The 10,572-nt window shown below is 29.8% G+C and overlaps 1 long non-coding RNA gene across 1 annotated transcript; it reads left to right on the top strand.

The window, feature by feature from the left end:
• Nucleotides 1–2,789: 2,789 nt before the first annotated feature.
• LOC122272964 (uncharacterized) lies at nucleotides 2,790–9,338 on the top strand. Its single transcript, XR_011638432.1, has 2 exons — nucleotides 2,790–3,131; nucleotides 8,254–9,338. It is a non-coding gene; the product is annotated as an uncharacterized lncRNA (long non-coding RNA).
• The last annotated feature ends 1,234 nt before the right edge of the window (nucleotides 9,339–10,572 follow it).

The raw sequence follows: 10,572 nt of genomic DNA, 5'->3' as shown, positions 1-10,572 counted from the left end.
ACTGTCAAAAACTGTCACATGTCAAAAATCTGCCAACCCTGCCTATAAGCCCATGCCTGAGTCAGGCTCTGTCTATTCTATACATTTTTCTCCTTCTTCAGTGGATACAGATGCATAAGAAATTAGGTTATTCTTTTTGAACTCTTATGCAGTAGATTCGTTGTATATTTGTTATACCTTTTATACTTAACATATGTTCTTCAAATGCAGTAACATCCTTTTCAATGTCCTTTTTTGGACACTGGATTACATTCGTCCCATTGCAACAAATGATTTAGCATCATTTGGTAAAGGAGTCCATTTTCTTGCCGTCATTCCTGTGCACATAACCCTCTTTACGATACCTCTTTCCCCATCAACTGAACCTTTCCCGCGCCTTATGGCAGCGGGGAAAAAAATTTCAACAGATTTTTATGGATGAAAAAGTTGTTTTTTCTTCTAATGGCAGGTACTGGACTTTTACGTCCTTCACCTGGGAAGATGCCGGAAGTGTTGCTCATTTAACGTTACCTAGTGGGCACCTGTGAACCTAAGTCAGGGAGGCGAGCAACATTACCCACGCCACACTGCCACAAATATCCGTTCATAGGGTGGGCCACATTCACACACAACAGAGGACAACACACACAGAGAAACATTCATGCCCAGAGCGGGATTCAAACCCGCAGCCATTAACTTCGCAGTCAGGCATGCTAACCGCTCGACCACTTGGCCTGCTGGATGAAAAAGTAATGTTGCAAAGTGTATACTTCTGTTTGAATTGGGATGATGGCCCGTCACTAGAAATGTCAATTTCTTCCAATGTAGACCATTTAAGTTTATCAAATAGGACTTCATTGAAAGCGTGGATTGCATATTCGTCATGCTACACAATAGTCACTATGACGTAACGTAACATTTCTTTTTTTTATTTCATTCAGCCTAGTTGAGGAAGCCAAGCAGTGTATAAAGAGCACTGCCTATGAGTCCAGTGGGTTGACTGTACCTCATTTTGAGTGAGGAAGGTAAAGTTCCCATCAAAGTTTACTTGTAAAACACACTTTATGAGATTCTGCCTAAGCTACTTAAACATGGTGCATAGTGCTTTTTAAAAATGCTTAAAAGTGCTTAGTTTTGATTTCCGTTTTGTAAAAGTCCTTAAAGGTGCTTTTTTCATTGAGTGTTTTTAAAAAGTGATTAAATTTCCCGTTTCGAAAACGAGATTTTTTTCTTTACCATGTCGATTTTCGCCGCGTTTTGCGCGAAAGCATGCTTTTCACATTGTTTTATTCAACGTTTTCACAATTCATTCAATCACAATCTATTTCGGCGTCCCGTCGGTTCATAGCTTATGAAAGTGCCAATCATTTTGCATGTTTGATGAAATAACTTGAGAATCCACATGTGCGTCTACTGGGCTGGGTTCAGTGAGATTCTTGCATTCTCATGTGCAACTCTGCTGCAGTTTGCAAGATACTCTCAATTTCAGGTTTCATTTTCCACCATCTGATATCGAACCGAGAAACCTCTTCATCTTTTTATAATGGCCAATATAATCAAGAAGAGAGTTTTTTTTTTGTCAGAAACTGGTTATTTTATCATATATTTATCTGGTTATTTTACTCATGTAAAGTTTTTGAAAATTATTTTGCATTTTGTTAATGTATACAGTGCTTAAGAATATTTTTTGAGTGCTTATTTTTTCTGGAAAGATTTGACTATGCACCCTGTTCAAATACTCAAATGGTGTTGATTTTTGTAGCAGTGTAATTTAAATTTTTCTAATTGAAACTCAACAGGGCCATTTTAATAGCATGTATGATCCCCGGGCACAAATGCTCCATAACATATCATATTGTTTGAAATCGAGCTAAAAATCTTCACATACATGAAATAAAGCATTTTAAGAATATGCAATAATTTTAACAAATTTAAACACATTTTGATTACCTTAAAAACTCAATGAACATAAATTAAAGCATTTTTAGACTATGCATAAAAATTTTTTTTTAAAGTTATTTTAATCAGTTGCAATCTTCAAATAATAAAATAATTTCAAAACCATGGAAGCTCATTAAAATAGTTAAATTTAAAAAAATCATAAAGGTATAACAAGTCAGGGAAAAAAATCTAATGATCTGAAATAGTTTGCCAAACTTAGCAGTTATTAAAACTTCTTTCAATACACATTTGTCATTACCGGTTTAAAAGTTGCTGTAACATAGTGCTGTGTAATTCTAAACTCTTTCAATTATTACTTTATTTAACTAAATTTAAATACATACTAGACAGAGCTGGTGGTGGTCAAGCATTTTGAGTAATATTATGACTTTACACAGGGTGCGTAGCGTTTGTAAAAAGTACTTAAAGGTGCTTTTTTGGGGATTTCGTTTTTAAAAGCTTTTAAAGGTGCTTTTTTCAGCTGGCGTTTTTAAAAAGTGCTTTTTTTCCGAATAATTTTTTCCCCCTTCAGTGATATCTGGTGGATCCCATGCATTTCACGNTCTTGTTTATTTTATTTTACTTCTAACACTTTTTTTGACGTAGGGGGTAAGGGTACTTTTGTTCTGAGGTCAGGGTCAAGTTGAATTCACTCAGTGATGTGGGAAAGTACTGATTGTTTCGATTTACGCCCGTTTCTTTTCTTTTTTTTATCGCTAAAACTGTTTATAAAAAGTTTTTATTTTTCAATAATATCATTGGTTGAATATGAATTTTTTGAGTGCTTGAAAATTTTTGTAAAGTGCTTGAAAAGTTTTTAAAAAGTGCTTATTTTTGATTCAAAGATCTGGCTACGCACCCTGTTTACATAAAACTTGGTCACATTAATTTATTTTACAAGTGCGTATGAGCCTTGCAGGTCTCAAATTGAACTAAATGAGAGTAAACTAGTTTATATAGTTATATGTATATATATTATAAAAATCTAAAATATTTTATTATTAATCTAGGATTTGAATGTGCATGCTAAAATGAAAACAAACGTGATCATGAGAAATCTGGAAAGAAGTTTAGACATAGATTTGACTAGGGATGATTTTATCTTCAAATTAGAATGTTTCGAGAAATGTATGAGATTTCAAGTTCAGTTCAATGTCAATAGAGCGTCTCTGATTTTTAATTTTGAGCCTTGTCTCTTATCATTCCATGAAGTAAGTAAAAATATAAAAGGTTTAAAGTATTTTTTATGAATTTCTTTTAATGTGGTTCTTACTTGAAAAGACGCCCGGTGGCTGAGTCGTAGCGTTCCACGCTCCCGCGCCACAGGTCCTGGGTTCGATCCTCGGGTCGGACAAGGTGGACATTCTGGACAATGCTGCACTCCCAACTCTATGGCAATATTTCGGCCCATTTCTCTTCCAGCAGGATAATGGCTCCATTCACACATTGATGCAAAAGTGTGACCAACATCGTATTAATATGTGCTTCAGGACGCTCCAAATCCATGCCACTAAGTGTCCGGATACTTTTGGCCAGATAGTGTATTAACACACCTTGTAGTCATAGTTGCAATGTGAGTTTTACAACATTGGATATGTTTTAAATGCCTTTTTTTTCTGGGAGTACTAAGCGGTTTTGGGTCTTATTTGAAATAAAAAGTGCTTTACAGTTAAAAAATATATGTTTGACAGTTCTAATAGAATTGCTCGAGGTAATTCAGTCATCTTATAATATGTGTGTAAGCAAGCACTCTAGAACTCATTGCAAAAGAAAAAGGGGAATTTCACTCAAAAACGTGCATATTTTTTACATAGGAAAATCATGGCATTTGATTTTATAGTTGGCATTGTATTTATGAAAAATGTAATGGTTAAAATTAAATTGCTGACCCGAAACTTAGAAAACTAAGTGTCCTGAAAATTATTGATGCAGCTGCAATGATAAGGAGCACAATCAACACCTTAGAAAGATTAAATACAAATACATGATATAGGTTTAGGGATCATTGCAGGGTAATTTATTGAAATTTTTTTAATAAATTAAATACATTTAAAAAAATCATACATTTTTCTCTTTTGGAAAATTGTAATAATCAATGTTATTTTTCAAATGAGCCTTTGTGCAAAAATATGTCTTTCAGAATGAACTTCTTGGTAAAAACACAAGTTTTGTTGAGATTTTTAAAAAAAGAAACTGGAGTAAATCATATTCAACTATTTTTTATTGTCTGGTGAGTTTTTGACAGTATTTATTTCCCCCCCCCCTCTTATTATTTTATCTAATACACTGAGCACTCATTTAGAAAGCAAGCAGTAAAAGATTTTCTTCTTCCCCGAGATATTATACTCGTTTTTCACTGACATTGAAAGTAAAATTAAAGAGAATATAAAAAAGATTATTGTTAAAAGAGAACAACAAAAGTACTACATTTATTATCAAAATAGATTAAGGAATTGTAAATTATGATCATGGGTGCAATACTGATTGCAGTCCTGGGGACTGCAATCAGTATTGAGAAAAAATTATGAGACTGAGCTTCATCAATTAATCTCTTTTCCATTTGTTCTTTAAATTAAAATGTCCTTTTTACCTTAAAAATGTTACAAACATTTTCTATTTGTTTTTCTAGTTAATTTTATTCAAATTCTAAACCGCCAGTGGGTTAAAGGTGCTTTTTTCATTGAGTGTTTTTAAAAAGTGCTTAATTTTCCCTTTTTCAAAATTAGATTTTTCCTTTACTATGTTGATTTTCGCTTCGAATTATGCAAAAAGGCACAGTTCACATTGTTCTATTCAACGTTTTCATAATTAATTCAACCCCAATCTATTTCCGCGTATAGTCAATCCATAGCGTATGAAAACGCCATTCATTTTACATGTTTCAAAATTTCACGAATTGTCAAAAACAATGCCAAAAGGTTTTTTTTTTTTTTTTTTTTTTTTTTTTTTTTTTTGCATGGCGGTTAAAACAAGATGAAACCGTCAATTGTCAAAAAATTTCCAACCCTGCCTAATTATGATACTTTTTTAAAGTGCTTAAAAATATTTTTTGAGTGCTTAAAAGGTGCTTATTTTTTGTTGAATAATTTGGCTATGCAATGCACTCTGTTAAACAGAATTTGTACTATTGTATCTAAATTTGTTTAAGTTTTCATTTTCCCCTAACGTTTTAGTTAATGACTAAAGTTAAGATTATTTAAAAGAAAATTATGGGGATAAGACAGGAAATAAATAATGATGAAGCAAAAAAAAAGTAGATATACAGTCAAACCTCGTTATAGTGAACCTTCAAGGGACCAAAATTTTGGTTCACTATAACCGAGAGTTCACAATATCCATTACGCGAAAATTTGACTAATGGTTCCCAAACTCCTAACTTTTATCATACATTATTCAAATAAATGACTGAAAAATATTATGTAGTAGCAAAAAATGCGTTAATTTTTATTACTCCTCGTCTTGCATACAAAGAAAAATTCGTAATCTTTAGCTGATGAGCAATCCTCAACATCAGATTTGGAAACACTTCCCGACCCTCGGATAATTTTTCCTGAATTTCTGTTATTCCGTTTGTTAAACCTGTCTAACCTGCCATTCGAGCACATTAAAGTAGTCTCACAAAATTGCTTAACAAATTCATCAACATTTGTTCAGATACTGGATGATTACGGCTTCTTCGAATGCTGTACAACTTTAGTAATGCTTCTTCAACATCCTTGTGATCTGCTTTTCTCAACTTTTTTCTGCCTTCTAAATTTTTTTCATGAGCAGAAATTATTAATTGCCTATTTTACCATACATTACAAACTGCAGATTTGGATAGTTTAGATTTCCTGCAAATATCAGCTTGATTGCAACCATTTTAAATTTTTCTGATTATGTCCATTTTATCATCAATGGAGAACGTTTTACGTTTACTGTTTACCATAGTTAAATTTGAGACTTGTTCGCAGGCTTTTTTTTAACTGAACTGAGATCAAAAAGGAGTTGAAATGAGGGCCTTATCAACACAAATTAGTTTTCAACCTTTTGACCAATAATGAATAATTACTCATTCCTTCTGATAGAAAATGCAAATTGATCCCACTGACACCTTACAGGTGCATCATCTGACTGGGTTGGAAACATCTGCTTGGTTTGTTTAGGGATGGGAAAGTGAGATAAAAGAAGCAAACAAGAAAAAATGCTTATCGCTACATTCCCCTCTATAGATGGTTTTAAAAATCGGTATATGTATTTACTTTGAAGTAGAAATTTCAAAATTATTACAAAAAAATTAAGGAAAAAATCTGTCGAAGACAGAAAAAAGTTCACTATGTCCAACTTCCTCACTTTTTTGGTTCACTATATCCACAAAAAATAACATTATACGTGTATAGCAAGGCACGGGACCGAACATTTCGTTCACTATATCCGGGAGTTCACTATAAGCCGTGTTCACCAAGCCGGGTTTGACTGTATATAAATAGCTTCATGAAAAAATTTGTGGTTTATTATCCAGTGATTGGTGTAAAAAGATCTACTAGGTTATGGTTAACTATTATTTTTATCTTGTTTACTGTGAAAAAATTAATTAACAGAATTTAAAAAAAAAAAAATCAAATCTTTGATTTAATATTTGTGCCATTATTATGGAAAGATGCATTTTGGAGTCAGTGAGCTATGAGTTTATGAAAATTCTGGTAAACAACGCTAGATTGTGTTAATTGGTCAAAAAATAAGTTTAGTCTTGAAATCTTTTTAGAGTGACTCCCATGATTATGCTGGAACACTAATGTCTTTTATATATAAAAATTATATTGAATTATTCGGTAATATTTATAAATATATGTTTGCAGTTAAAGAATATTATTATGATGGAAATTCAGTGTTGTTGGTTGTTCCAATTGAAGTAGATTTTGTTGATTTTAAAATGAAACAAAATTAAAAGTATGTGATACTTAGTCTTCATAGTTCAGGATTTTATAAGTGAATGATGCTTCTAATTATAATTATAAATGAAATATGTTGAAAATAGAATATTATTGCAAGTGTAGGATATTAATCAGAATAAAAAATTAATGTTTTGTAAAATGTTAACGTAAAGCTCAAATTGCCAAATTAAAGAATATTTTATCTATGTAATATTTTAAGTAAAATAATAAATTTTGGAAATGGTTCTGAGTGTGTGGCTGTAAGGGTTAAGCCCCACAGGACATCTCTGACCATTGAAAGATCCAAAATACCAAGTCTCCTGAATTTGACTACTACATATTCTCAAATTCTTGTATTTTATGACCGTATATTCTCATATTTCTCTGTAGTTGCTGAAGAAATTTAAAAAAAAAATTGACAATAAAATATCCTCCGATGGCAAAAATACTCTTATTCCTTAACAGCTATTGCCAGTAATACAGTATGTTGAGTGTTTATAGTTTAATTATAAATAATGGTTTTTAAAAAAATCTTCTTTAGATTAAGATTTATATACATATTTTTTACTTCACCAAATTTGAGTGCTTATATTATTTCCCATTTTGAATTTCTCTTTTTAACTTACATGATTATGCATGATGTATCAAAACTTCACTCGTAGGCTAAAAAATGTTGCTAGTAAAATCTCTGTTATTTTATTTCTCCAATGTTGGCAGGTATGAATGCAAGTAGGTATGAGAATTTTTATCAAGAAATGATAAAGAATTCATGCATTGGTTATTAATTGTTTTAAATTATTGACAAGGCTCATTTCTTAGCCTTGCACATTCAAGTATGTTGTCGGAAAAGAAAGTGAGGAATACTAAGACAAAACATTTCAGCAACCGTGTAATGGTTTTGAATTCTATGTAAATGTGTTTACCAAGTGTCTTTAAAAATATGTTTATTCTGCAAGATTGTGTAATAAAAAGATCAATTTATATTGATGATTTTTATTTATTTAGAAAAGGATTAAATAAATAATTTAGTTTTTTAATGATTGACAATATATTATGCAAATTTTTTGCACAGCAGTTATTTATTTATATATATATATTTAATGAACATTGATAAACAAATGACAGCAGTAAATTTTAAAAACATTGTGTTGTTATATTATACCATTAATGATGTTGGTGATTTAAATCGTGCAACCTTAAATATTTCTATACAATTCACTTTAACCAGTGCATATTAATGTATTTTTGTAATTTGTAAGTTTAAAACTGTAAAGAAGTATGAAAGAATGATAAATATTATCAAAAAGTTTTTTTTCTTTCATTATTATTACTCCCTTATGAATTCAATATTTATGTGTAAATGTATTGTAAAAATATACATATATTTGATGATTAAAACGAGAATTTTTTTTTTTTGTAGCTAAGGACGCACATTCTAGTGCCTACTCTTTTCCATGCTTTGTTAACTTATCAGGAAAACATTGCTTTAAAGAAAAGACTTAGCCAATGGGAAAGCAAACAGAATCTTGAATCAGTATCTAAATCTAAAGGTTAGTTGCTGCTATTTTTTTATTCTTTTGTTTTTAGAACTTCTATTATTCCTTACAAGTTTTTTTAAAATTATTATAGTTTTATGTTTTTCTTTCAGAAACTATTTACCTTTAAAAAATTTCGTTATAGAAAATTTTAAATGCTTACATACCTTAAAAACCCATCTTTCAAAATATTTTTGCCATTTTGAAAATAAACCTGAAATGGACATTTCTCCAGTTGTTTTATAGAACAGTGTTTCTCCACTCAATTAACTCGAACGACCAGTTAAATATTTTAGTGTGTTATGGCAGATCGGTTAGGACTATTGGCATAATTTTTACGTTAACAAAATTGTGGCACTCAAAAATTCTTTGATCAGTTTGTTTCTGATCATTCACTCATTCTCTTCAATGAAAAAGGTTTAAAGCCTAAACTTATATAAATATAAATTAGATTTTGTATAGTATAAACAAGAGATCCAAATATTTGTCAGTAGACTGAGCTAAACTGTTATTTTATGCTAAAACATACATTTGTTGACAAATATTTTATTGACCATGCACAACAATGATCATAATCATTCAAAATCAATATAAATAATCACACAATTCTTATTTGTATAATTATTTTTAAATAATATCTATTTGGATTTTTTTTCAATATAAAGCATACAGGTTTTACGAAGAAGAAAAAAATCCCAAGTCTTTTTTTTTTTCTTCTAAAGAAACTGATTCTAACCATTATTTTTAAGGCAGTGACTCAATATTTCACAATCATTCAAACTCAATATAAGTAATTACTCAATTCTTATTTGTGTAATTATTTTTAAATAGCATCTATTTGTTTTTTTTTTAATGGTTTTGTTATTTATTACATTTAAACACAACAAAATGGGTGTTCACAAAAATTAATTAAAATAGCAAGAGAAAGTAAAAAAATAGTTGAATTTACTTGCACCTAGCTAACCAAAAAGTACATATAAAGGAATTAATATATTTACTAAAAAAGCAAAATTAATGGATTATTGGTACTAATTCATTTAGAAGGAAAGTTAAAAACTGCCTTATAATTTTTGCTTCCAATAATGGTCACTTAATTTTGGTAATACTTACTAATTAAAATTTAAAAGAAATAAACTAAGTACTCTATAAACCAAAATTAATGAAAAATTGTACTAATTTGTTAAGGAGAAACATATTGAGGCTAATGTTGCTTAATTAATTTTGGTAATAGGTACCACTGCTGTTGTATTCATTGGCATAGTTTGAATAGGTACCAAAGATACTAATATAGATACAATGTTCAGGGTGGTTAAAATTAAACGCACAGTACTCAGAGGCTCATAGTTTTTTACGGTCCCTCAAAATAAATAAGTTCCGTAGAATATTGGATTATTGTGGTAAATTTTAACTTTCATGAGTTGACTTCAAGCAACGGCATCATGCTAAGTGATGAATAGAGTTAATCTTTAATTTGATGGGATGAACTACTAAGAATTAATTTTGCTTAATCTAATAACATAAAGCCACCTGAAATGACAAAATATAATAATTAATCAAAAATATTGGAATTAATTTAGGTACATTAATTGTGTTGGTATATATATTTTAGTTTTGTGCATGATTTTGTAGTGCTGTTCAGTACTAATTTATTGGTTATTATTCTTTTTATCACCACGTATGAAAAACAAACATTCGGCTATTATTAAATCAATAAAATATAAAAATAAAATTAAATTATTTATATAGAAATTATTCTTACAATAATTTTTAGTGGATAATAATAGATTATTTTTCAGAATTACTACAAAATTATAATTGTACCAACTATTTCGAAACTAAAATTGTTGCTTCAAATAAATCCAAATTCAATTAAAATTAGCTGTTACAAATTACTCCAAAATACCAAATCATATAGTTATTTGTTTTCTTATCTCACAATAATAAATGATTAATTATTTTTACAAAGATTTTAAAAAAAGTGTTTTTTTTTTCTATTATCTAACCTATTATTTTTCTATTTATTTTAAAATTTACAGGGTAACAAAAAAATATAGGGATCACTTTTGTGGTTATCTACCACTAAAGTTTTAAAACCTTTTTACATATATAGCATACTGATCTGAAGCTCTGCTTTTAGACTTTCAATTGCAATACTTTTTCATAAAATCACAAAAATGCCTGTGATGCCAGAATTGGCATACACA

Source organism: Parasteatoda tepidariorum, unplaced genomic scaffold, assembly GCF_043381705.1.
Source record: "Parasteatoda tepidariorum isolate YZ-2023 unplaced genomic scaffold, CAS_Ptep_4.0 HiC_scaffold_1752, whole genome shotgun sequence".
NCBI lineage: Eukaryota > Metazoa > Arthropoda > Arachnida > Araneae > Theridiidae > Parasteatoda > Parasteatoda tepidariorum.
This window is presented reverse-complemented; position numbering and strand designations above follow the sequence as displayed.